The sequence below is a fragment of the Diplotaxodon limnothrissa genome, linkage group LG14 (genome assembly GCF_057381915.1).
Source record: "Diplotaxodon limnothrissa isolate DT_005_m linkage group LG14, D_limnothrissa_male_GT1.1, whole genome shotgun sequence".
Lineage (NCBI taxonomy): Eukaryota > Metazoa > Chordata > Actinopteri > Cichliformes > Cichlidae > Diplotaxodon > Diplotaxodon limnothrissa.
The window spans coordinates 10,218,213-10,238,575 of record NC_140609.1 but is presented as its reverse complement, the minus strand read 5'-3'; the positions used below and the strand labels follow the sequence as shown (position 1 = coordinate 10,238,575).

Here is a 20,363-nt window from a genome sequence, read left to right as displayed (position 1 = left end):
GTAGCGTTTTCAGTGGGAAAAATGTCTCGTCACTCATCCAAGTGACTTCTTCAGTGTCAGCTGACTGCAGGTTTCCCCAATCTTATAAACAGTATATTTGCATAATGACTGAAAGCAGCCCCCTGAAGGAACAGTGGGCTTGGAGGTCAGTTCCTTCATCACAATTATGCAAATTCTCATGACCATTGATCAACAACCACTGATCAAAGACCCATGAGTAGAAGGAAGAAAGAAGTGCCAAGATACAGTTGTCAGAAGTGGGATTCGAACCCACGCCTCCAGGGGAGACTGCGACCTGAACGCAGCGCCTTAGACCGCTCGGCCATCCTGACACATTGCAACAGCCAACTAGTTGAATAATCCCACGCAGTTGCTGATTTCCATTTGACATACTTGTATGTTAAGTGCATGTAATAAACAAATAAAAATAATTACTAAGAAAATATATTGATTTAAAAGTTTGTGTTAAATGTTGTAAGTCAGATCGAAATAGAAAGATCAGGTGTGGTGGACAGGAATGATTAGATGTCAACAACTTGATTGGATGGCCAAAGTGTGAAATGTGACGTCCTGTGAGGGAAGCGTGAAAAAGCGTGAGCAGGTATAAAAAGACATTCTGGGTTCTTCTGTTTTGTCTTTTGCGAGATGAGCAGTTGGGAAGGTTGGATCTAAGAGGTTCACAGTTGAAAGTTCAAGCAGACACGCTAGAGGGGGAACCACAGCCCAACCTGTGAACTGGTTTCAAATGAATGCCCAGCTGCTTTCCTGTTGGGTGATTTTCATCAACACAGAACACGGGGATAAATGCATTTTTGGTTCCATCCTCTCTCCTCACCAAGGAAATGTCCTACTTTGAGTTTGTCTCCACCTGCTGGGCGGTGGCGTGTTTAGAGTGGAGGATGTAGTTGCAGCTGTCCTGCAGGTGGAGGTGGTGCCGGACAAGCAGAGCAGCAGATTTGTGAGTGTTTTGGACTTGAATTAAAAAGACCAAGACATGCTGATGAGGCTGCTGTGTGATCTAGAGACAAGTATAAGGATGTGTATAAAGATTGGGTCTAGCTGTATTGCTCAGGCTGCGCTACAGCATCTATTCACAGGTGCGATCCCACTACTGAGCGACACGGGGGCTTTGACCTGCTCCGTCTCCGACCTGGGCACCCCTCCTTAGGTGACCTGGTGGTCTCAGGCTCCCCCAGGATCACCATATCAATGCCGAACGCAATGCGGACACCCGATCGACATAGCCTGCTGCAGCTCAGAGCTCCTGAGCTCAAACAATCCTCAAACCTCAGCCTCGCGGTAGCTTGGATTACAGGCACGCGCCACAGCACCCGGCGAGAAGCACTTACGTTAACAGGGCTTTTAACCATGTCTGAGGTAACATCATGACACTAACCTGCTGCCCATCATTAGCAAAGTTGTAATGATGGGCAGCAAAGATGAGCAATGAATGGTGCACAATTGTTATATGCAAGTTTTTAGAAAGCTCGTGGTTAACCCAAGAGTATTTTGTCACAATATCAAGAAGAGTAAAGCTTCAATGTCAGAAGTGGGATTCAAAGCCACACCTCCAGGGGAGACTGCAACCTGAACGCAGCGTCTTAGACCGCTCAGCCATTCTGACATTGCAGTGCCAGTTTGGTGGAGGTTACCACTGTTAGATACTTTGGAAGAAACACACATTATCCTTCTCATAACACATATAGCAGCTGTTCAGCCATGGAAACGTAGTGCGAATAATCTACAATGTCATCCATACTGATCATTTGGCTGAATACTTTTAGGCAGGTTGCCATGACATGACAGTTCACACAGTTTCACATCGGTTCCATGGTGTAATGGTTAGCACTCTGGACTTTGAATCCAGCGATCCGCGTTCAAATCTCGGTGGGACCTGCTTATTGGGAGGTGAAACCATACTGCATGTCACATAGTGATAACTTGTTTTTGGTCGCCAAGCGGGCGAAGGCACTGCGTTCAGGTCGCAGTCTCCTCTGAAGGCGTTTGTTCGAATATAGCAGCTGTTCAGCCATGTAAACACATACTACGAAGCTCGTGGCGCCCACTTTCTGTGCTGACTTTGAGGTCGGAAGAGGTTTGGAGCTGTACAGTTAGTGAGTCAGCAGAGTGTTTGTGACTTTTGCGCACAAGCGCACCTCAGCACTCGGATACTCCAATCTGTAACTTTGTGTGGGTTGTAACTGAATTTCAGACAGCTCTTTAGTACCACATAGTGACTGACAAGTGAAGGAACTCTTTAGTGATTGACAAGTGTTTTGTAAAGGCAGACGTCATGGTTAGCTGCTTGATTTTATAAAGCTCTCACAGAAAACACAAGTCATACAGAAATTCAATGTGCCAGAGAAGACATGCAGTATGGTTTCACCCCCCAAAAATCAGGTCCCACCGATTTCACCAGATTTCACTCCATAAGAGTTTCCTCTTTTCAAAACTCTCCCAATTCATCCAGTGACCCTGCTTGGCCAGCGCTATGGCTCTGGCGTGTCTTACTGTTTCCTCCTTTCGACACACCTCCTCCACCACCATTTTTTGACGTTCGGTTACAGATGCCTGTTGCCACCGAGGTTGCCAAGACCAAATCCTTCTCTGCCCTGTTGGACGCGACCCACCATGTCATTATGGCTCAGAGCCGATTTGGCCTGTAGCACAGACGTGGCTGTGGTCCACTTCCTCCCTGTTGCTAGGGTGGGAGCAGCGCCCCTCACTATGGGGTCCCGGGAGTCCTTGAGTGACATCTCAAGCCTCACTCAAGGAGTGCAGTGTTGTTAATCCGCCTGAGGTCATTAGCCAAGTTTTGCCTTCGTTTGTCAAGTTGCCAGGTATCATTGAGGTCTACATTATACCACCGTCCCAGGCTCTTGATGGACATCTCTTAGACTGTTGGAATTGGTTCTCCACTGATATAGAATTGCCAGTTTCAAGTGTATTTTGTCACAACAGTAAGAAGTCTCCAAAGGTTGATTCTGTTCATCTGAATGTAGCGTTTTCAGTGGGAAAAATGTCTCGTCACTCATCCAAGTGACTTCTTCAGTGTCAGCTGACTGCAGGTTTCCCCAATCTTATAAACAGTATATTTGCATAATGACTGAAAGTAGCCCCCTGAAGGAACAGTGGGCTTGGAGGTCAGTTCCTTCATCACAATTATGCAAATTCTCATGACCATTAATCAACAACCACAGAGAGTTAATCCCATACAGGTTATGACAAAATTTGATCCGAAGTGATTGATGGCCCTAATCACGACCTTTTGACCTCCCGCCCCTCCCCCCCGGAAGCGTGTAATGAGCGTGACGAATCGCATCCGGAGAAGGGGGGTGGGAAACCCCCCGCGTGACGAATCGCATCCTGAGAAGGGGGGGTGAACCCTGGAAGCGCGCCATCTGTTGCTAACCGTGTCGAATTGCATCCTGAGAAAGGAGGGGGGGAACCTCCGGAAGCGCGTCATCTGTTGTTGGGGAAAAAAAAAGTTTTTAGAGGGAGGGGGAAACCTCCGGAAGCGTGTCATCTGTTGTTGGGAAAAAAAGTTTTTAGAGGGAGGGGGAAACCTCCGGAAGCGCGCCATCTGTTGGAGGGGAATAAAAAAGCAGAGAGGTGGAGTCCGTCACAATTTCTAAGGCACAGACACAAGATGGATTTCCTTCTGCAGCCCTGCAACGTTCCTGTGTCCGATGAGATCTGCTCTCCCAAAGAAGAAGGCTTTGAATATGACATATTCAAATACAGCATATTTACTATGGAAGGCCTCGATCCGGACCTTATGACCCTACCGGAAATACTCCGGAAGTGTCTAGTCATTTTCAGACCTGTTGCGTCATGTTCCCTAAGCACAGCGGTGATGCAGCAGATGATTCTGTGATGTATAGAGAGACAGAGCGGATGTAATTTTACTTTCTTAAGCTGCACCGGCGTTTGTAATGGAAATAAAGAGTGACTTCCTGTAGAGATTTCAATAGTATTTTATTTTCCTATAATACAGACGCTGTAAAAAACCTTTAAGATACACCATAGCTTGTGATGAAAAGAAGAACTTTCTATCCGCTTGTAACCTACAGGCTGCCTATGTGTAAAAAACGAATAAATATCCCTTAGTGAATACTACTTTTCCTTTTGAGAGACTGAAAAACAAACCAGCGACAGGCGATCTTGTTTCACTCACACACACACACACACACACACACACACACACACACACACCCCGCGGGCCAAGGAGGAGTTTTTTTCTTCAATACTTTAACAATAAGTTTTCTCAATAGATAGAAAATGATGACGCTGAGGAGTCAACATCCGATATTATCATTGCTTGTAACCCGGTAAATAATTTCGTACATCTCCCCATAAAACAAGTCTTAGTGGAAAAAAGCTCATTTTCGAATAAGTTTATTAAAGCACCCCCCCTCTGTGGAAAAGAGTCAACCATGAGGCGAGTTTTGTCAACAGCAAGAACAACTGTTGCCCATAAAGTAAAACAAATATCCGCCTCAAAGTCGTATTTTACCGTTGCAGAATGTGGAAAACAGACAGCCCTCACAGGAGGCACCATAGTTAAAATATTTAAATTTCAACTAAATTTGTAGTAATGATCGGATTTCCTCACTTATCTACACCACACTCCTTGTCCTTGATATCTTATCGTTTCTTATCGTTCCTCTGTCCCTTAATAGAAACCACATATATAGAAACTATCCTCCCTTTCAGTTGTCTTTTGCACTTCCATATCGCAAAGCAGTTACTGTAGGTTATTTTCTGCTTATGCATTAATGTAATTAATTAACTTATTTATCCTTAAGTAAGGTAATGACTTGAGTTCTAATGCTTTTTGTCTCTTGAGTTAGCTGTCAATGTGGGATTTTTTTCCCCTTTTGTTCAGTTAAAGCTGCCTTTCATTCTTCAACACAGCTTAAACTCTAATAGGTAAGCTTTCTTGTAATTTCTTAGTTCTGCAGGCTTCTTGAAAGACATCCGAGACTCTTCTTTGGATGCTGGCTGCCTTTTGTTTTGTTTTCTGTCAAGATGATCCCACACTGCTTCGATTATCTTGAGGTTCGAACCCTGGAGAGATCAATCCATGACTGATGCGTTGTTTCATCCAGGCATACTTTGACTACATTGGCAGTATGTTTGCGATCATTGTCGTACTGAAAAATGAAGTTGAAGCCAATCAGACACTACGTGGTATTACATGGTCGATCAAAATCTGGTGGAACTTTTCTACATTCATAATTTGATTAATTTGGATAAGAGCTCCAACAACACTGGCTGAAATCCAGCCTCAAAGCACGGTAGAGTATCCACGCTGTGTTAAAGACGGCTATAGACATTCACTGTTGTATCTCTCTTCGGACCTCTTCCATGCATATTTCAAATTTGGAATCATTACTCCATAAGACATATTACAGCTGATTTCTTTTTCCAGTCAATTTCTTGTGTAATTTGGCACACCTCAGCCTTATTTTTCTCTGTTCTCCTTCCTTAAGAATGGCTTATTAACAGCCACCCTTCCAACTCAGATAACTTTTGATGAGGTTTCATGAAATGTTTACAGCACTTGAGTTACTCGCCACGGCCATCCTAAATGCTAAAAACACTAAACTTTAATTCTAAATTACGTAATTAACGTTAACCAGAAAAAACAAGCCAAAGTCGAAATGTTGCTGAGCTGACCTGTGGTATGCTATGTCTTCTAAAGCACGTATAATGTAAACAGAACTGGTCTTTGCACAGAAGCCTGTGGAGCTTCATAATTAACCTCAGTGTGTGAAGAGGACTCTCCATTTAATAATAGCTGTAATAAAATGTTCTGGCCGACGGTGTTAAACGCTGCACTTGGGTCTAGCAGGGAAGATTTCAACTTTTCAATACGAATGAAGGCTGCAAACTGATTAGATTAATGTCTGATGATCTTTTCCGTGCTTCTTCAAGTTTGTAACACCAAACATATTAAAGGATGATGTAAGGCTCACAGGAAGAGTTTAATTAGACACACATTTACTATTTTTCTTTATACTCTTTCTTTCTTGACATGTTTAATATGATTACTATCAGAGGAGAAAATGAACCTTGTGTAGTCTAAAAACTTTTTAATTTAATCAAACTGTAATGTTGTTGAACTCTGACGGACGTGTCTTTTAATCTTGTCAACAAATCCTTAATCATCTAAATCTGCCATTTATCATCTTGTAAAATGTTCCCTCTGCTTCTGTTGCACATCTCCCCCCGACACTCTCTGCTTCACCAGCCCTGTGCAGCTGGTTCAACCCCTGCCTGCCTCCTTAAACTGGGGTGTTTAAATCTCTTTACCTCTGTTGTGAACTTCACACAAAGTTTGTGGTAACAAAATCAAACTGACGAGGATCTCGTTTGAAAAACACACACACTCACGAGACAAAATAAAAACAGACTGCTCAAAGCAAAAGCAGAGCCCTCACAGCTGGTAGTACAAACACAGTGACAACATGCGTATTAGATACCCTCAGTGCCAGAAGCATAAATATGAAAAAGGTGGGATCACCAAGAATATCCTAAAAATGGCGTTGAGGTGGGTGTTACAGTGAAAAAAACAAAAAGCAGCCAAATTTTCATCTGAAAATGTTGAATTTTAGTAAAAACAATGCTCTGTAGTTTGATACTGTCGTTACAGACAAAGCAGATGTTTAAAGCCTTTGAACGCTCATTTAAAATGCGCTCATTCTCCTTATCAGCTGGAAACATTAAAGCCGTAAAATGACTTTTTCAAACGGATAAAAACTATTGAACAGCAGCAATGATGAGCCTGTACCAGAATTTGAATGTACATGTGTTGAAGGTGCGGGTCTTGTTGAATTATTAAACATACTTTCTTTAATTTTTCGAGCCACAAAAACAACAACTTTTAATTTTCTTCTGCTTGAGTCTCGGCCTCGGGTAGCTCTACTTATCATTGCTCAATCAGTTGTCTGTTTGTGCTACTTTTTCAAGGAGCAGCGGATTATTGGTAAGGGTGACTTTATGTGTTTAGCTACTTAAGTGGAAGTACTGTGGATAGTTTTACCTTACATACATAGATCTACCAATACAGCTTCTGAGGTAACTGTTTACAAAATGTTATAATCTATTCAAAGGTTCTTTGCAATTTTACATTGATAAACATTATCCTTAACACATTTGACCCGCATAAAGTGCTATGGCCATCACACTGTCATTTAGAATTGTTTAAATAACTCGTGTCTTAAGTCCTTCCATCAAACAGAAAATAAAAAAATAAAAAAAATAAAAAAGTCGCATGGATCACTTTATATTTCTAACATTTTGTGATATAAAGTCGTTCATAACAAACTGAAAGGCTGGGAGTTTAAAATGCAAACCGATGGAAGCAGCAGTAGAAGACTATAATGTCACAGAGCACACGGTGTCTATTATTGTGTAGACAATTATAAATAAGAGCTTAATAAAGATGCTTAATTTCTTAAGAAATAAACAGGTGGAGGGATCTTTATCAAAAGTGGATGTTGCATCTGTGGCTAAACCCCTGTACCCAAAAACTTTAAAAATCTACTGTGTGTGAGGCTGTGTAAGTAAAGCTTGCCCTTCACACCCGCGTGTAACAAACCATTTGTTGGGGGTTGTGGATTTGACACCTCAGCATTGTGAAAGTGGGGAAACATGTTTCTGGCTGTGCATAAGATTTCTGCTTACAACTTAGAATCTCAGTTCTAAATGAAATTCAGATGTTTTTTAAGTATGGCTAATGTATTATTTGACTTCTAAGGCACGCACACACACACGCACACACACGCACACGAACAACAACACCAACACAGAGAAGAAGAAGAGGGGGTCGGCAGACTATGAATAAATCTACATACTCTGATATATGGTATGTGTTTTATAAAAACCTACTCTACACCAGCTGAGGAAGTAATTAAACACAATGTTTTGCCAAGTTTCCCCTCTGGGAAAAAGTCTGTCTTCATTTATTCAGTTATTGTACTAATGTATGCACATTTCTATGCTATTAAAGGTACTGAAAAGCTTTACTTACACAATACTTTGGGTACTGAGTTGACTTACAACAAAGATTATGCTGAAATGCTGAAAAAAATAATATATATATATATATTATAAACTATATAAATAAAAAGTACTTTTAATAAATTAAATTATTTTTTCACATGAAAACAATATTTATATTAATAAATTCTCGTTTAACAGAAATCTCTGATAATGTTTGTGGTGTCAGCTTTTTCCTTTTCAAACTGTGCGAGAGAAGAAGTATCTCATGACATTCACGCCTAATGTGTTCAGCATATTCTGCACAGTCTGCATCGTCACTGGTACCTGTTTAAGGCTGACGGGGGGTTGAACAGCAGGCTCTGGACACGGGCCCCAGTGAGGAACCTGAGCCCTGATGATGGGGAGGGTGAGTGCAAACACCAGAGCCAAAGGTAGCTTCATGGTAAAGATGTGGCTTTATTACCTAAAGAGAGTATGAAAGAAAAGCAGGTAAGGTAACACAAACCAAAAGAAACATGGCCAACGCAAACAAGATTACTGCTACATCAACTCAGGCAACATTTTTCTTGGCAGAAATAATCTAATATTAACTAATTTATAGTTTAATCCTTCGCATGTATCTCCACAGATTTCTCTTACCTCTGTGTTCCAGTGGTTCAGATATGTGCTCTGTCTTTAGAGATAGAGAGACAAGGCCGTGTGACCGATGGTGACATGGAACTGAATCTGAGCCCCAAAGAGAGAATAAGAGTTATGCTTTTGCACCATATTGTGTTTTCACCGTTCTTTCATAGCAAGAAGAATGATTTTCAGTCAAATGATCCCTACAATCAGTATATTTAATTTCAAAATCAGCCACCCTGGAAATCAACCTACCATCTGGATAATTGTCAGATACTTCTTCCACCACAGGTACTTTTGGATCTTAGGTCCACAGGAGGCAAGACTGTAATACAGGTACATCAGGACATGGATCATCGCATTCATATGTGCACCAAAGAATGCTGCAGTAGAAGAAACAATAAGTTTTTAATTTTGTTCTGCTTACTATAGTTAAAAAAAATCTTAAACTGAGTTGCTCTGAACTCCTGCTGTCTGTATCCAATAAAAAGGCAATAGTTGAGGGGGTGGGAGATACAAACAAGTGTAGGTCCAGGGGCCCATGAATCCAGATTAAACTATCCAAGCTACATATGACGATACTATGCTTGTGGGTTTCAGTGAAATTTGTCATCTAGCTTCCTCATCAGTGTTCAGACTCAGTTTACTCTCAGTCACAATCATCTACTTGCAAATATACATATAGCTGCACCTGTGTTTACTAATTAGCAAGTGATAGCGTGTCATCATGCTAAATACATACTGTGAACATGATAAACATTGTACCCAATAGTAAACTTCAGCGATTAAATGCTATTACTCTCAACATGTTGCCTTGTTGGCATTAGCACTTAGCTCAAAGTGCTCCTCTGCCAATGGTATACCTTTACAGAGTTGCTAGCATGGCTGTTAATATGCAGATGCATATTATAAAAAAAAATAAATAAATAAGCTCAACAAACAACAATAATGAATACATTAACCAGTAGTGAATAAAAGGTTTATAGACAAGTAGCTCCACATGTTTGGTTTAGCTTCCTGAAGCATCCACCAAGGCATTTGTGTCTCTTCCCAGCCCTCACCCAGTATAAACCACAAAACTACAGAGCCGATGAAGGCTTTATCAACAGCAATGCTGATAAATTCATATATATATCATATAGCTGATGTCTGCTGTGTTGTAAGCTACTCACACTGTCCTCCTGCCACCCACTTGATGCCAATCCACCAGAGCGTGAACATGGAGCAATGATGGTAGACGTGCAGGAAGGTGACCTGGTTAAATTTTTTCCTCAGGATGAAAAACACAGTGTCCAGATACTCAATGCCTTTGGAGATGAAATACCTCCACAGAGTTCCTGCCACCTGACTCCCGCAGAAATAAAGAAGGGGAAGAAAAAGACTGTTAACATATGAACATATATGATCAAGAGCTACATGTGTGTGAACTCTGATTTTGGAAATCCTAACCTCGACCCGAGACTGACTCACTTGTGGTTTCTGTTTCAAACTACGTCATAGAGCAACAGGAAGGAAGGTGAAACTGAACACCATTCAACTCCGGCTTGTACTTTTTTCTGATAACAGACCCGTGCTCTAAATGTATGGATGCCTCTCATGTTTCTAAAAGCTCTCTGAGTGACGTGTCCCTGGCAGGCTGACTGTAATTTTCTGAACCATGGGTACAGTGGAGAATTATTAACAGGTAGGGATCTGGTTCCAAGGAAACTAATTATTGTAGACACAAAAGTCTTAAGATAGTAAGTTACATAAACAGCTGAAGTCCCACTACTATATTCAGAGTTTATCTATGCAAGCGTGTGTGTGTGTGTGTGTGTGTGTGTGTGTGTGTGCAGTCGGGAGAGTTGGGGTATCCAATTTCCTTTTTTTGAATGCCTTCTTGTGAACGCTGTCTGTTTTCCACATTCTGCAACGGTAAAATACGACTTAGAGGCAGATATTTGTTTTACCTTATGGGCAACAGTTGTCTGGCTTTGTTCTTGCTGTTGACAAAACTCGCCTCATGGTTGACTCTGAGAAAAAAACTCTTTCCCACAGAGGGGAATAAACTTATTCGAATATGAGCTTTTTTCCACTAAGACTTGTTTTATGGGGAGATGTACGAAATTATTTACCGGGTTACAAGCAATGATAATATCGGATGTTGACTCCTCAGCGTCATCATTTTCTATCTATTGAGAAATCCCATTGTAAAAGTAATGAAGAAAAAAACTATTCTGCCGTCTCACTCCTCCTTGACCCGCGGTGTGTGTGTGTGTGTGTGTGTGTGTGTGTGTGTGTGCCTTCTGTTTTCCGCATTCTGCAACGGTAAAATATGACTTTGAGACGGATATTTGTTTTACCAAATGGACAATTGCTGTTGACAAAACTCGCCTCATGGTTGACTCTTTCCCACAGAGGGGGGTGCTTTAATAAACTTATTCGAATATGAGCTTTTTTTTCCGCTAAGGCTTATTTTAGGGGAGGAGATGTACGAAATTATTTACCGGGTTACAAGCAATGATAATATCGGATGTTGACTCCTCAGCGTCATCATTTTCTATCTATTGAGAAAACTTATTGTTAAAGTATTGAAGAAAAAAAACTCCTCCTTGGCCCGCGGGGTGTGTGTGTGTGTGTGTGTGTGTGTGTGTGTGTGTGTGCCTTCTTGCGAACGCCGTCTGTTTTCCGCATTCTGCAACGGTAAAATACGACTTTGAGACGGATATTTGTTTTACCAAATGGACAATTGCTGTTGACAAAACTCGCCTCATGGTTGACTCTTTCCCACAGAGGGGGGTGCTTTAATAAACTTATTCGAATATGAGCTTTTTTCCCCGCTAAGACTTGTTTTATGGGGAGATGTACGAAATTATTTACCGGGTTACAAGCAATGATAATATCGGATGTTGACTCCTCAGCGTCATCATTTTCTATCTATTGAGAAAACTTATTGTTAAAGTATTGAAGAAAAAAACTCCTCCTTGGCCCGCGGGGTGTGTGTGTGTGTGTGTGTGTGTGTGTGTGTGTGTGTGTGTGTGTGTGTGTGTGTGTGTGAGTGAAACAAGATCGCCTGTCGCTGGTTTGTTTTTCAGTCTCTCAAAAGGAAAAGTAGTATTCACTAAGGGATATTTATTCGTTTTTTACACATAGGCAGCCTGTAGGTTACAAGCGGATAGAAAGTTCTTCTTTTCATCACAAGCTATGGTGTATCTTAAAGGTTTTTTACAGCGTCTGTATTATAGGAAAATAAAATACTATTGAAATCTCTACAGGAAGTCACTCTTTATTTCCATTACAAACGCAGGTGCAGCTTAAGAAAGTAAAATTACACCCGCTCTGTCTCTCTATACATCACAGAATCAGCTGCTGCATCACCGCTGTGCTTAGGGAACATGACGCAACAGGTCTGAAAATGACTAGACACTTCCGGAGTATTTCCGGTAGGGTCATAAGGTCCGGATCGAGATTGAATATGTCATATTCAAAGCCTTCTTCTTTGGGAGAGCAGATCTCATCGGACACAGGAACGCTGCTGGGCTGCAGAAGGAAATCCATCTTGTGTCTGTGCCTTAGAAATTGTGACGGACTCCACCTCTCTGCTTTTTTATTCTCCTCCAACAGATGACACGCTTCCGGAGGTTTCCCCCTCCCCTCTAAAACCTTTTTTTTCCCAACAACAGATGACGCGCTTCCGGAGGTTCCCCCCCTCCTTTCTCAGGATGCAATTCGACACGGTTAGCAACAGATGGCGCGCTTCCGGGGTTCACCCCCCCTTCTCAGGATGCAATTCGACACGCGGGGGGTTTCCCACACCCCTTCTCCGGATGCGATTCGTCACGCTCATTACACGCTTCCGGGGGGGAGGGGCGGGAGGTCAAAAGGTCGTGATTAGGGCCATCAATCACTTCGGATCAAATTTTGTCATAAGCTGTATGAGATTAACTCTCTAACCACTGATCAAAGACCCATGAGTACCAGGAAGAAAGAAGTGCCAAGATACAATTGTCAGAAGTGGGATTCGAACCCACGCCTCCAGGGGAGACTGCGACCTGAACGCAGCGCCTTAGACCGCTCGGCCATCCTGACACATTGCAGCAGCCAACTAGTTGAATAATCCCACGCAGTTGCTGATTTCCATTTGACATACTTGTATGTTAAGTGCATGTAATAAACAAATAAAAATAATTACTAAGAAAATATATTGATTTAAAAGTTTGTGTTAAATGTTGTAAGTCAGATCGAAATAGAAAGATCAGGTGTGGTGGACAGGAATGATTAGATGTCAACAACTTGATTGGATGGCCAAAGTGTGAAATGTGACGTCCTGTGAGGGAAGCGTGAAAAAGCGTGAGCAGGTATAAAAAGACATTCTGGGTTCTTCTGTTTTGTCTTTTGCGAGATGAGCAGTTGGGAAGGTTGGATCTAAGAGGTTCACAGTTGAAAGTTCAAGCAGACACGCTAGAGGGGGAACCACAGCCCAACCTGTGAACTGGTTTCAAATGAATGCCCAGCTGCTTTCCTGTTGGGTGATTTTCATCAACACAGAACACGGGGATAAATGCATTTTTGGTTCCATCCTCTCTCCTCACCAAGGAAATGTCCTACTTTGAGTTTGTCTCCACCTGCTGGGCGGTGGCGTGTTTAGAGTGGAGGATGTAGTTGCAGCTGTCCTGCAGGTGGAGGTGGTGCCGGACAAGCAGAGCAGCAGATTTGTGAGTGTTTTGGACTTGAATTAAAAAGACCAAGACATGCTGATGAGGTTGCTGTGTGATCTAGAGACAAGTATAAGGATGTGTATAAAGATTGGGTCTAGCTGTATTGCTCAGGCTGCGCTACAGCATCTATTCACAGGTGCGATCCCACTACTGAGCGACACGGGGGCTTTGACCTGCTCCTTCTCCGACCTGGGCACCCCTCCTTAGGTGACCTGGTGGTCTCAGGCTCCCCCAGGATCACCATATCAATGCCGAACGCAATGCGGACACCCGATCGACATAACCTGCTGCAGCTCAGAGCTCCTGAGCTCAAACAATCCTCAAACCTCAGCCTCGCGGTAGCTTGGATTACAGGCACGCGCCACCGCACCCGGCGAGAAGCACTTACGTTAACAGGGCTTTTAACCATGTCTGAGGTAACATCATGACACTATCCTGCTGCCCATCATTAGCAAAGTTGTAATGATGGGCAGCAAAGATGAGGAATGAATGGTGCACAATTGTTATATGCAAGTTTTTAGAAAGCTCGTGGTTAACCCAAGAGTATTTTGTTACAATATCAAGAAGAGTAAAGCTTCAATGTCAGAAGTGGGATTCAAAGCCACACCTCCAGGGGAGACTGCAACCTGAACGCAGCGCCTTAGACCGCTCAGCCATTCTGACATTGCAGTGCCAGTTTGGTGGAGGTTACCACTGTTAGATACTTTGGAAGAAACACACATTATCCTTCTCATAACACATATAGCAGCTGTTCAGCCATGGAAACGTAGTGCGAATAATCTACAATGTCATGCATACTGATCATTTGGCTGAATACTTTTAGACAGGTTGCCATGACATGACAGTTCACACAGTTTCACATCGGTTCCATGGTGTAATGGTTAGCACTCTGGACTTTGAATCCAGCGATCCGCGTTCAAATCTAGGTGGCATCTGCTTTTTGGGAGGTGAAACCATACTGCATGTCACATAGTGGTAACTTGTTTTTGGTCGCCAAGCGGTCGAAGGCACTGCGTTCAGGTCGCAGTCTCTTCTGAAGGCGTTTGTTCGAATATAGCAGCTGTTCAGCCATGTAAACACATACTACGAAGCTCGTGGCGCCCACTTTCTGTGCTGACTTTGAGGTCGGAAGAGGTTTGGAGCTGTACAGTTAGTGAGTCAGCAGAGTGTTTGTGACTTTTGCGCACAAGCGCACCTCAGCACTCGGATACTCCAATCTGTAACTTTGTGTGGGTTGTAACTGAATTTCAGACAGCTCTTTAGTACCACATAGTGACTGACAAGTGAAGGATAACTTTAGTGATTGACAAGTGTTTTGTAAAGGCAGACGTCATGGTTAGCTGCTTGATTTTATAAAGCTCTCACAGAAAACACAAGTCATACAGAAATTCAATGTGCCAGAGAAGACATGCAGTATGGTTTCACCCCCCAAAAATCAGGTCCCACCGATTTCACCAGATTTCACTCCATAAGAGTTTCCTCTTTTCAAAACTCTCCCAATTCATCCAGTGACCCTGCTTGGCCAGCGCTATGGCTCTGGCGTGTCTTACTGTTTCCTCCTTTCGACACACCTCCTCCACCACCATTTTTTGACGTTCGGTTACAGATGCCTGTTGCCACCGAGGTTGCCAAGACCAAATCCTTCTCTGCCCTGTTGGACGCGACCCACCATGTCATTATGGCTCAGAGCCGATTTGGCCTGTAGCACAGACGTGGCTGTGGTCCACTTCCTCCCTGTTGCTAGGGTGGGAGCAGCGCCCCTCACTATGGGGTCCCGGGAGTCCTTGAGTGACATCTCAAGCCTCACTCAAGGAGTGCAGTGTTGTTAATCCGCCTGAGGTCATTAGCCAAGTTTTGCCTTCGTTTGTCAAGTTGCCAGGTATCATTGAGGTCTACATTATACCACCGTCCCAGGCTCTTGATGGACATCTCTTAGACTGTTGGAATTGGTTCTCCACTGATATAGAATTGCCAGTTTCAAGTGTATTTTGTCACAACAGTAAGACGTCTCCAAAGGTTGATTCTGTTCATCTGAATGTAGCGTTTTCAGTGGGAAAAATGTCTCGTCACTCATCCAAGTGACTTCTTCAGTGTCAGCTGACTGCAGGTTTCCCCAATCTTATAAACAGTATATTTGCATAATGACTGAAAGTAGCCCCCTGAAGGAACAGTGGGCTTGGAGGTCAGTTCCTTCATCACGATTATGCAAATTCTCATGACCATTAATCAACAACCACTGATCAAAGACCCATGAGTAGAAGGAAGAAAGAAGTGCCAAGATACAATTGTCAGAAGTGGGATTCGAACCCACGCCTCCAGGTGAGACTGCGACCTGAACGCAGCGCCTTAGACCGCTCGGCCATCCTGACACATTGCAGCAGCCAACTAGTTGAATAATCCCACGCAGTTGCTGATTTCCATTTGACATACTTGTATGTTAAGTGCATGTAATAAACAAATAAAAATAATTACTAAGAAAATATATTGATTTAAAAGTTTGTGTTAAATGTTGTAAGTCAGTTCGAAATAGAAAGATCAGGTGTGGTGGACAGGAATGATTAGATGTCAACAACTTGATTGGATGGCCAAAGTGTGAAATGTGACGTCCTGTGAGGGAAGCGTGAAAAAGCGTGAGCAGGTATAAAAAGACATTCTGGGTTCTTCTGTTTTGTCTTTTGCGAGATGAGCAGTTGGGAAGGTTGGATCTAAGAGGTTCACAGTTGAAAGTTCAAGCAGACACGCTAGAGGGGGAACCACAGCCCAACCTGTGAACTGGTTTCAAATGAATGCCCAGCTGCTTTCCTGTTGGGTGATTTTCATCAACACAGAACACGGGGATAAATGCATTTTTGGTTCCATCCTCTCTCCTCACCAAGGAAATGTCCTACTTTGAGTTTGTCTCCACCTGCTGGGCGGTGGCGTGTTTAGAGTGGAGGATGTAGTTGCAGCTGTCCTGCAGGTGGAGGTGGTGCCGGACAAGCAGAGCAGCAGATTTGTGAGTGTTTTGGACTTGAATTAAAAAGACCAAGACATGCTGATGAGGTTGCTGTGTGATCTAGAGACAAGTATAAGGATGTGTATAAAGATTGGGTCTAGCTGTATTGCTCAGGCTGCGCTACAGCATCTATTCACAGGTGCGATCCCACTACTGAGCGACACGGGGGCTTTGACCTGCTCCGTCTCCGACCTGGGCCGGTGCACCCCTCCTTAGGTGACCTGGTGGTCTCAGGCTCCCCCAGGATCACCATATCAATGCCGAACGCAATGCGGACACCCGATCGACATAGCCTGCTGCAGCTCAGAGCTCCTGAGCTCAAACAATCCTCAAACCTCAGCCTCGCGGTAGCTTGGATTACAGGCACGCGCCACCGCACCCGGCGAGAAGCACTTACGTTAACAGGGCTTTTAACCATGTCTGAGGTAACATCATGACACTATCCTGCTGCCCATCATTAGCAAAGTTGTAATGATGGGCAGCAAAGATGAGGAATGAATGGTGCACAATTGTTATATGCAAGTTTTTAGAAAGCTCGTGGTTAACCCAAGAGTATTTTGTCACAATATCAAGAAGAGTAAAGCTTCAATGTCAGAAGTGGGATTCAAAGCCACACCTCCAGGGGAGACTGCAACCTGAACGCAGCGCCTTAGACCGCTCAGCCATTCTGACATTGCAGTGCCAGTTTGGTGGAGGTTACCACTGTTAGATACTTTGGAAGAAACACACATTATCCTTCTCATAACACATATAGCAGCTGTTCAGCCATGGAAACGTAGTGCGAATAATCTACAATGTCATGCATACTGATCATTTGGCTGAATACTTTTAGACAGGTTGCCATGACATGACAGTTCACACAGTTTCACATCGGTTCCATGGTGTAATGGTTAGCACTCTGGACTTTGAATCCAGCGATCCGCGTTCAAATCTCGGTGGCATCTGCTTTTTGGGAGGTGAAACCATACTGCATGTCACATAGTGGTAACTTGTTTTTGGTCGCCAAGCGGTCGAAGGCACTGCGTTCAGGTCGCAGTCTCTTCTGAAGGCGTTTGTTCGAATATAGCAGCTGTTCAGCCATGTAAACACATACTACGAAGCTCGTGGCGCCCACTTTCTGTGCTGACTTTGAGGTTGGAAGAGGTTTGGAGCTGTACAGTTAGTGAGTCAGCAGAGTGTTTGTGACTTTTGCGCACAAGCGCACCTCAGCACTCGGATACTCCAATCTGTAACTTTGTGTGGGTTGTAACTGAATTTCAGACAGCTCTTTAGTACCACATAGTGACTGACAAGTGAAGGAACTCTTTAGTGATTGACAAGTGTTTTGTAAAGGCAGACGTCATGGTTAGCTGCTTGATTTTATAAAGCTCTCACAGAAAACACAAGTCATACAGAAATTCAATGTGCCAGAGAAGACATGCAGTATGGTTTCACCCCCCAAAAATCAGGTCCCACCGATTTCACCAGATTTCACTCCATAAGAGTTTCCTCTTTTCAAAACTCTCCCAATTCATCCAGTGACCCTGCTTGGCCAGCGCTATGGCTCTGGCGTGTCTTACTGTTTCCTCCTTTCGACACACCTCCTCCACCACCATTTTTTGACGTTCGGTTACAGATGCCTGTTGCCACCGAGGTTGCCAAGACCAAATCCTTCTCTGCCCTGTTGGACGCGACCCACCATGTCATTATGGCTCAGAGCCGATTTGGCCTGTAGCACAGACGTGGCTGTGGTCCACTTCCTCCCTGTTGCTAGGGTGGGAGCAGCGCCCCTCACTATGGGGTCCCGGGAGTCCTTGAGTGACATCTCAAGCCTCACTCAAGGAGTGCAGTGTTGTTAATCCGCCTGAGGTCATTAGCCAAGTTTTGCCTTCGTTTGTCAAGTTGCCAGGTATCATTGAGGTCTACATTATACCACCGTCCCAGGCTCTTGATGGACATCTCTTAGACTGTTGGAATTGGTTCTCCACTGATATAGAATTGCCAGTTTCAAGTGTATTTTGTCACAACAGTAAGAAGTCTCCAAAGGTTGATTCTGTTCATCTGAATGTAGCGTTTTCAGTCCGAAAAATGTCTCGTCACTCATCCAAGTGACTTCTTCAGTCTCATCTGACTGCAGGTTTCCCCAATCTTATAAACAGTATATTTGCATAATGACTGAAAGCAGCCCCCTGAAGGAACAGTGGGCTTGGAGGTCAGTTCCTTCATCACAATTATGCAAATTCTCATGACCATTGATCAACAACCACTGATCAAAGACCCATGAGTAGAAGGAAGAAAGAAGTGCCAAGATACAATTATCAGAAGTGGGATTCGAACCCACGCCTCCAGGTGAGACTGCGACCTGAACGCAGCGTCTTAGACCGCTTAGCCATTCCATAAGAGTTTCCTCTTTTCAAAACTCTCCCAATTCATCCAGTGACCCTGCTTGGCCAGCGCTATGGCTCTGGCGTGTCTTACTGGTTCCTCCTTTCGACACACCTCCTCCACCACCATTTTTTGACGTTCGGTTACAGATGCCTGTTGCCACCGAGGTTGCCAAGACCAAATCCTTCTCTGCCCTGTTGGACGCGACCCACCAATGGCACTGTCATCTTACATTATTTTCACTCTCTTCGTTGTAAATGTTAAATTCACCTTGAAGAGGTGATTGTTCAGAAAAAAAAAAGTACACTACTTTAAAATGATGGTTCCCTCTAAAAGGATAAAGTCAAGCACCCAGACCCCCACTTTAGGCATCAAAAGTTACATTTTTCCTTTAATACTGAAGACTCACAGATTTTACCAGGTCTTTACACATACACACACACACACACACACACACACACACTGTGCATTATTTACATGTCATTGCTTGGATTTGAAAAAAACTTTCTCCATTGTCAATAGATGGACAAGGAGAGAGCTCGAGAAAGCTGGTTTGCATTGTCTGCTCACGTTAGGTAGCAAGAAGGACAACCCAGCATACCTGAAGATGTTTATTACACAGAGTCTTCTTAATATTTTTATCTGTTTTATTAATGATTTAATTAAAATGTTTTGATGGACTTGATCCACATTTCCAATTTATTAGAATGAACTTCTGTTTGCCATTTCTTTGGGTTTTCCTCCACAGTGTTACATCTGAGTACTTAGAAAACCTTACAGCTGAGTAATGTGTGAGCAGATGCCATTAATTTTTAGTCTGTCTTCATTCAGTCTTACTGAAATTGACTATTTTTCCTTGCTGAGCAGTCTCGCTGTAATATGGAAGTTTGATTTGTGGTGGAGCTGTAATCTGCAAATACAGTCTGCATCTCCACCTGTTCATTTATTTTTGAGGCTGTTCACTGGTTTCCTTGAGTGCCTTGCAAAAGGTGCTTACACCTCTGGTGTGGTGGTTATGTTATTCATACTTCACACAGGTACTCTCTAGTATAATATGTATATGCAGTGTTTCATTTTACAGTATACTGCAATGATCGTCCTTCAAGGTAATTTGAACCATCAGACACTCAATACCCTTTGAATTGTTTTTCTGCGCCAGTTTGAAGTTTGAACATTTCCAGTTTAGAAATATCTCTATTTATAGAAGGAAAACTAAACTAAAGTCAGGCTTTATTTGACAAGCATATGCTGGCATCCATGAAAGAGTGAAATTTAGATGCAGACACTCTCCCATGATGCCAGTGGTTTTACTTGGAACCCCTGTTGGTAATGACAAATGCGGTTTTTCAAACCTTAGCTCATGATTAATAGTAGGTAGGTCAGCTACCACCTCCATAGAGAACAACCTCCATTAGGGTTTAAATAGCTGGGACTCTTCACCTTTTTGTTTTTCAAGCTGAACAAACCTCTTGGATGAGAAGTGAAATGTTTTAAAGGAGTCCAGCTGCCTCTCTTAAGACAAACATGACCTGATTGACTAGGAACCTACACAGACATGGAGTCAGCATGTCTTGTAGATTTCAAACGACATGCAGATAATGTAAAGACTGTATCCAGTCTTTGTTTATCTTGGGTCTGTGTTTGTGTCCTTCCTGGCAGATAGAACAGTTCATTTT

The 20,363-nt window shown here is 43.1% G+C and overlaps 7 non-coding genes across 7 annotated transcripts; 1 reads left to right on the top strand and 6 right to left on the bottom strand.

The window, feature by feature from the left end:
• Positions 1-249: 249 nt before the first annotated feature.
• Positions 250-332, bottom strand: trnal-cag (transfer RNA leucine (anticodon CAG)). The gene has a single exon. It is a non-coding gene; the product is annotated as a tRNA-Leu (tRNA).
• A 711-nt stretch (positions 333-1,043) lies between these two features.
• LOC146618460 (signal recognition particle RNA) lies at positions 1,044-1,336 on the bottom strand. Its single transcript, XR_014906809.1, has one exon.
• Positions 1,337-1,824: 488 nt separating this feature from the next.
• trnaq-uug (transfer RNA glutamine (anticodon UUG)) lies at positions 1,825-1,896 on the top strand. The gene has a single exon. It is a non-coding gene; the product is annotated as a tRNA-Gln (tRNA).
• Positions 1,897-12,616: 10,720 nt separating this feature from the next.
• On the bottom strand, positions 12,617-12,699 carry trnal-cag (transfer RNA leucine (anticodon CAG)). The gene has a single exon. It is a non-coding gene; the product is annotated as a tRNA-Leu (tRNA).
• A 711-nt stretch (positions 12,700-13,410) lies between these two features.
• Positions 13,411-13,703, bottom strand: LOC146618457 (signal recognition particle RNA). The gene has a single exon (XR_014906821.1).
• Positions 13,704-15,614: 1,911 nt separating this feature from the next.
• On the bottom strand, positions 15,615-15,697 carry trnal-cag (transfer RNA leucine (anticodon CAG)). The gene has a single exon. It is a non-coding gene; the product is annotated as a tRNA-Leu (tRNA).
• Positions 15,698-16,408: 711 nt separating this feature from the next.
• On the bottom strand, positions 16,409-16,707 carry LOC146618455 (signal recognition particle RNA). Its single transcript, XR_014906807.1, has one exon.
• Positions 16,708-20,363: the final 3,656 nt, after the last annotated feature.